The sequence below is a fragment of the Procambarus clarkii genome, chromosome 22 (genome assembly GCF_040958095.1).
Source record: "Procambarus clarkii isolate CNS0578487 chromosome 22, FALCON_Pclarkii_2.0, whole genome shotgun sequence".
NCBI lineage: Eukaryota > Metazoa > Arthropoda > Malacostraca > Decapoda > Cambaridae > Procambarus > Procambarus clarkii.
This window is the reverse complement of record NC_091171.1, coordinates 48,447,618-48,454,498: the sequence shown is the minus strand read 5'-3', so window position 1 is coordinate 48,454,498 and position 6,881 is coordinate 48,447,618.

Here is a 6,881-nt window from a genome sequence, read left to right as displayed (position 1 = left end):
GGGGGGGAGGAGGGCAGGATGACCCTGTGGCGGTATCGCTATCGTGAGATATAACAATGTGCAGTGTAAAGCTTATGCTTATCAACGTCCACATGTTATCAACGTCACATGATTATCAACCCCACACGTTATCAACGCCACACGTTATCAACCCCACACGTTATCAACGCCACACGTTATCAACGTCACATGTTATCAACGCCACACGTTATCAACCCCACACGTTATCAACCCCACACATTATCAACCCCGCACGTTATCAACGCCACACGTTATCAACCCCACACGTTATCAACCCCACACGTTATCAACCCCACACATTATCAACCCCACACGTTATCAACCCCACACGTTATCAACGCCACACGTTATCAACCCCACACGTTATCAACCCCACACATTATCAACCCCACACGTTATCAACCCCACACGTTATCAACGCCACACGTTATCAACGCCACACGTTATCAACCCCACACGTTATCAACCCCACACATTATCAACCCCACACGTTATCAACCCCACACGTTATCAACCCCACACATTATCAACCCCACACGTTATCAACCCCACACGTTATCAACCCCACACGTTATCAACCCCACACGTTATCAACCCCACACGTTATCAACGCCACACGTTATCAACCCCACACGTTATCAACCCCACACATTATCAACCCCACACGTTATCAACCCCACACGTTATCAACGCCACACGTTATCAACCCCACACGTTATCAACGCCACACGTTATCAACGCCACACGTTATCAACGCCACACGTTATCAACCCCACACGTTATCAACGCCACATGTTATCAACCCCACATGTTATCAACCCCACACATTATCAACCCCACATGTTATCAACCCCACATGTTATCAACCCCACATGTTATCAACCCCACACATTATCAACCCCACATGTTATCAACCCCACATGTTATCAACCCCACATGTTATCAACCCCACATGTTATCAACCCCACACATTATCAACCCCACATGTTATCAACCCCACATGTTATCAACCCCACATGTTATCAACCCCACACATTATCAACCCCACATGTTATCAACCCCACACATTATCAACCCCACATGTTATCAACCCCACACGTTATCAACCCCACATGTTATCAACGCCACACGTTATCAACCCCACACATTATCAACCCCACACGTTATCAACCCCACACATTATCAACCCCACACATTATCAACCCCACACGTTATCAACCCCACATGTTATCAACCCCACACATTATCAACCCCACACGTTATCAACCCCACATGTTATCATCCCCACATGTTATCAACCCCACACATTATCAACCCCACACATTATCAACCCCACACATTATCAACCCCACACATTATCAACCCCACACGTTATCAACCCCACACGTTATCAACCCCACATGTTATCAACCCCACATGTTATAAACCCCACACATTATCAACCCCACATGTTATCAACCCCACATGTTATCAACCCCACACATTATCAACCCCACATGTTATCAACGCCACATGTTATCAACGCCACATGTTATCAACGCCACACATTATCAACCCCACACGTTATCAACGCCACATCGGGACGTTGATAACATCTCCAATTGTCTGGTTTGGGCTCTTGCCTCACCACCAGCTGTGTTGAGGTGTATGGAGGCGGGCGCTGAAGTATTTCATTTGACTAATTTTATATCATTATTAGACTATTATTTTACTCATTATTAGACTAATTAAGACTAATTAAATATCATTATTGTGGATCGTAACTTTAGCACTGATTTTTTTTTTTTTACGACAGAATGTTTACATTTACTTTATGTTTTTTAGTGAGAGTTAAACGTTTACATAAATTTTCTCTCTGTGGTAAATGCAATATTAATTTTAATTTTATGTTAACTGGTCACATCTAAGACTTCCATCAGACTGCGTCACATCTTAGACTTCCAACAGACTGCGTCACATCTAAGACTTCCATAAGACTGCGTCACATCTTAGACTTCCATCAGACTGCGTCACATCTTAGACTTCCATCAGACTGCGTCACATCTAAGACTTCCATCAGACAGCGTCACATCTTAGACTTCCATCAGACTGCGTCACATCTAAGACTTCCATCAGACTGCGTCACATCTTAGACTTCCATCAGACTGCGTCACATCTTAGACTTCCATCAGACAGCGTCACATCTTAGACTTCCATGAGACTGCGTCACATCTTAGACTTCCATCAGACTGCGTCACATCTTAGTCTTCCATCAGACTGCGTCACATCTTAGACTTCCATCAGACTGCGTCACATCTTAGACTTCCATCAGACTGCGTCACATCTTAGACTTCCATGAGACTGCGTCACATCTTAGACTTCCATCAGACTGCGTCACATCTAAGACTTCCATCAGACTGCGTCACATCTTAGACTTCCATCAGACTGCGTCACATCTTAGACTTCCATCAGACTGCGTATAAGACTTCCAGTGATGACAGCTTCCTCTCTAGGTCACACCTGTATTGGGAGAAGGTCGCTGCTGCTGACCTCAATACGTTTAAGTTCCTGGTTGACGGAGAACGCGGTAAAAATTAAGTTCCAACACATATAATTGCAGGAAACTTGAGTGTAATTTGCTTCGGAAGAGACTTAAGTGAGGCTGTTACACCTATAATGTGTCAGTAGTAGAGAGGACGAGGGCAAAAGAGCCTCCCTCTTAGAAGCCGGTGTATACTCACCTATTTGTGCATGCAGGGGTTGAGCTCTGGCTCTTGGGTCCCGGCAAGGTCTGTATGGTCTGGTTGTAGTGATCACGTTTGGGAATTCTCTAATAGATCCATCTGACTTCACCTGTGGTAATATTCAGGCAGAGATGGCTGTCTCAGATCAGACGAAGCATGAGGTCTCAGTTTTAGGAAATTAGAGGTTTAAAAAGAGCAAATATAATATTGTGAGTTCACAGGTTGCTGATAACCACTGAAGCAAGAAGTTGATGGCATTAGAAAAGTTAATTTCAAGAATTCAAGATTTTAGAATTCAAGACTTAATTCAGACATATAATTATCGTCATGGATGATTCCTCTAGGTCTGTAATATATGTGTTTTCAAAGATTTCTGCCATCTCAAAGATTTCTGCCATCTCAAAGATTTCTGCCATCTTAAAGATTTCTGCCATCTCAAAGATTTCTGCCATCTTAAAGATTTCTGCCATCTCAAAGATTTCTGCCATCTCAAAGATTTCAACACTAAAAGGCAGCTACGTACAGAAGAAATAATATTGGAACTGACCTTAATACAGTTGTCTGCGGGTCCTGTGGGCATCTTCCCTACAGTACACAGCCCCTGGCACACCGCATACCTCCTTATAATGGCTGAGGAAGCTACGAAGACGTAATTAAATACGGGACTTAGCACACACACACACACTTTAACCCCTCAGCTGACAATCTTAAAACTGGGGCGTCGAAACTATGTGTGTGTGTGTTCCTTAGGCCTTCTCTCCCATGGTTCTTCACCATTTTTTCTTGTGTATGTGAGTAAGTAGGGGGGGGGGGGGGTAGGGGGGCGTGTGTGTCGGGGGTCTCCGTCCCTCCCCCCCCTCTCTCTCTCTCTCTCTCTCTCTCTCTCTCTTACTTCCTCCCTCCCCCCCCTAGTTTCTCCCCAACCCTCTCTTATCTTCCCTATTCCCCCCTCCACTCCTCGCTATCCTCCCCTTTCTCCCAATCGGCCTGTCTCTCTCTTCACTTTCCCCCTTCTCCAATCTACCTGTCTCGCTACTCTCCGCTATTATATTCCCTCTCCATCAGTATCTCCCTCTCAACCCCATTCCTTCCCTCTCACATCCTCTCATCCAATATCCCTCTCTTCTACCCCCTCACTTTCCCCTCCCCCCTCTTCCGTTCTCTACTCCCCCTATTTAATCTATAAATAACGAAACTTATTTTTTATTAATACATGAGGTACATTTGCATTTATGCAGCTACCCTAGACTATATAAAGGGGAGTACAGTGTGTCAAAAAGCTAACTAGGTGATGCTAAAAAATCCCCATCACACAGGATGGTTAGTCACACAGAGGCATGTGATAGGCAGTCTACACTGGCAGACACCGGAAGCATTATGAGGATATCAACAACACAAGAGTGAATAAGGTAGCAGTGATACTAAAAATCCCCATCATACAGGGATGGTTAGTCATGCAGGGCCATATGTTCACTAGCCTGCACTGGCAAATTTTGGGTGCACTGTGAGGATATCTTCAAGAATACGAGAGTGAATAAAATAATTTGCAAAGCTCCAGGTACCTCATGCCAACTGGTCTGAAAGGTCTAATAACTGGCCATTCAGTGATGTAGTGTGGGAGATCATGCCGCAGTTCCATGCGAGTTTGCAACTGGAGTGCTCAGGATTGGGATATCCCGTCACCTGTAGCCACCTGCCACAGGTAACGGTAACCCAACCTGATCCTGGCAACCACTGTGTCGACGTTTTGTGCTGCCCATAGATATAGATTTCAGATCTGAATAAATCATAGTTTTTTATACTAGTACTTTCAGGTCGTTGGGAGTCAGTAATTTCTTTCCTATCAGACCTGAGTGTTTGGACCAATACAGTTTTGACAAGAGATGGGGATACCTAGATCTAATTCAACTTCAAACTTGTTACACGCTAATTTGGCTGCAATGTCTGTCTCATTATGATGGGTTATATTTATGTGTGAAAGTATCCCATACAAAGGAGATTCGAGACCCTTTACTCTGTGCAGCGATTAAAGAGTCTCGAATCTCCTTTGTATGGATACCATATAGCGAAGTACTGACAAAACTATTGAATAACTCTACGGATAAACACTTCGACGATTTCAAACATTAAAATCGCAAAGGGGGGATCACTGCAGATGCCATTATTTCTTAAAGCTTGGCATTAGGGTCGACCCCGACTGGCCTCTGACACCCCCATACCCTCCAGGTGTCATCTTGGGAACATGAGTAAGACTATCCGCAAGCATCTGTCCTCCAGTCTCCCAGAGAGGAATCATCACAGAGAGAGAGCGAGAGAGCGAGAGAGAGGGAGAGAGAGAGAGAGAGAGAGAGAGAGAGAGAGAGAGAGAGAGAGAGAGAGAGAGAGAGACAGAGACAGAGACAGAGACAGAGACACAGAGAGAGAGAGAGAGAGAGAGAGAGAGAGAGAGAGAGAGAGAGAGAGAGAGAGAGAGAGAGAGAGAGAGAGAGAGAGAGAGAGAGAGAGAGAGAGAGACAGAGACAGAGACACAGAGAGAGAGAGAGAGAGAGAGAGAGAGAGAGACAGAGACAGAGACAGAGACAGAGACAGAGACAGAGAGAGAGAGAGAGAGAGGGCAAGGTGTACTATCGCATGCCTGGTGTATCAGGGGGAGGGAAAACGTGGCAGAGCAGCATTCCAGCCTGTGGGCAGAGGCGGCACCGCCGCATACCAGGGGGATGAGGGGGTAGTTCTCCGCGTCACTTTTACTCTCCGTGTGATGGCTCTCTGACGCCCTGCTGCCCCTCCGGGATTCCAACCCGGGATTCCTGATTATGGAGTGGAGAAGGAACCTTTCCATCCACTATAGCCAGATTCTGGAGCTCTGTAGACCTCGCTATTGTGAGCGGGAGGGGGTGGAGATCACATACCTCCTCGCTTCAAGGGTGTTCGGGGTTCGAGTCCCAGGAATCGAGGTAATCCTCGTCACTGGGGTTCTGTAGCATAGTGGTCTACCATCTAGGATTCCGCGGGTTCGATCCCCGCCCCCCCTTCCAGTCGGGACAGAAATAACTGGGCCCCCTTCACTTTCACCTGATGCCTGTGTACGTCGCCTGGCAGTAGATGGGTCCCTAGGTGGGTCCCTGGGAGGTGGGTCCCTAGGCGGGTCCCCGGGAGGTGGGTGCCTTGGCGGGTCCCTGGGAGGTAGACAACTGTTGTCCCTGATCTACGGACACTCGCGGCACCAAGACACAAGCGGTGTCCCTGGGAGCTGCCTGGTGAACGTTATGAGGCTGGGGTGTCCCTGGGAGCTTCCTGGTGAACGTTACGAGGCTGGGGTGTCCCTGGGAGCTGCCTGGTGAACGTTACGAGGCTGGGGGTGCCCCTGGGAGCTGCCTGGTGAACGTTATGAGGCTGGGGTTCCCTGGGAGCTGCCTGGTGAACATTATGAGGCTGGGGGTGCCCCTGGGAGCTGCCTGGTGAACGTTATGAGGCTGGGGTGTCCCTGGGAGCTGCCTGGTGAACGTTATGAGGCTGGGGTGTCCCTGGGAGCTGCCTGATGAACGTTATGAGGCTGGGGGTGCCCCTGGGAGCTGCCTGGTGAACGTTACGAGGCTGGGGGTGCCCCTGGGAGCTGCCTGGTGAACGTTACGAGGCTGGGGGTGCCCCTGGGAGCTGCCTGGTGAACGTTATGAGGCTGGGGTGTCCCTGGGAGCTGCCTGGTGAACGTTATGAGGCTGGGGGTGCCCCTGGGAGCTGCCTGGTGAACGTTATGAGGCTGGGGTGTCCCTGGGAGCTGCCTGGTGAACATTATGAGGCTGGGGGTGCCCCTGGGAGCTGCCTGGTGAACGTTATGAGGCTGGGGTGTCCCTGGGAGCTGCCTGGTGAACGTTATGAGGCTGGGGTGTCCCTGGGAGCTGCCTGATGAACGTTATGAGGCTGGGGGTGCCCCTGGGAGCGGCCTGGTGAACGTTATGAGGCTGGGGTGTCCCTGGGAGCTTCCTGGTGAACGTTACGAGGCTGGGGGTGCCCCTGGAAGCTGCCTGGTGAACGTTATGAGGCTGGGGTGTCCCTGGGAGCTGCCTGGTGAACGTTATGAGGCTGGGGTGTCCCTGGGAGCTGCCTGGTGAACGTTACGAGGCTGGGGGTGCCCCTGGG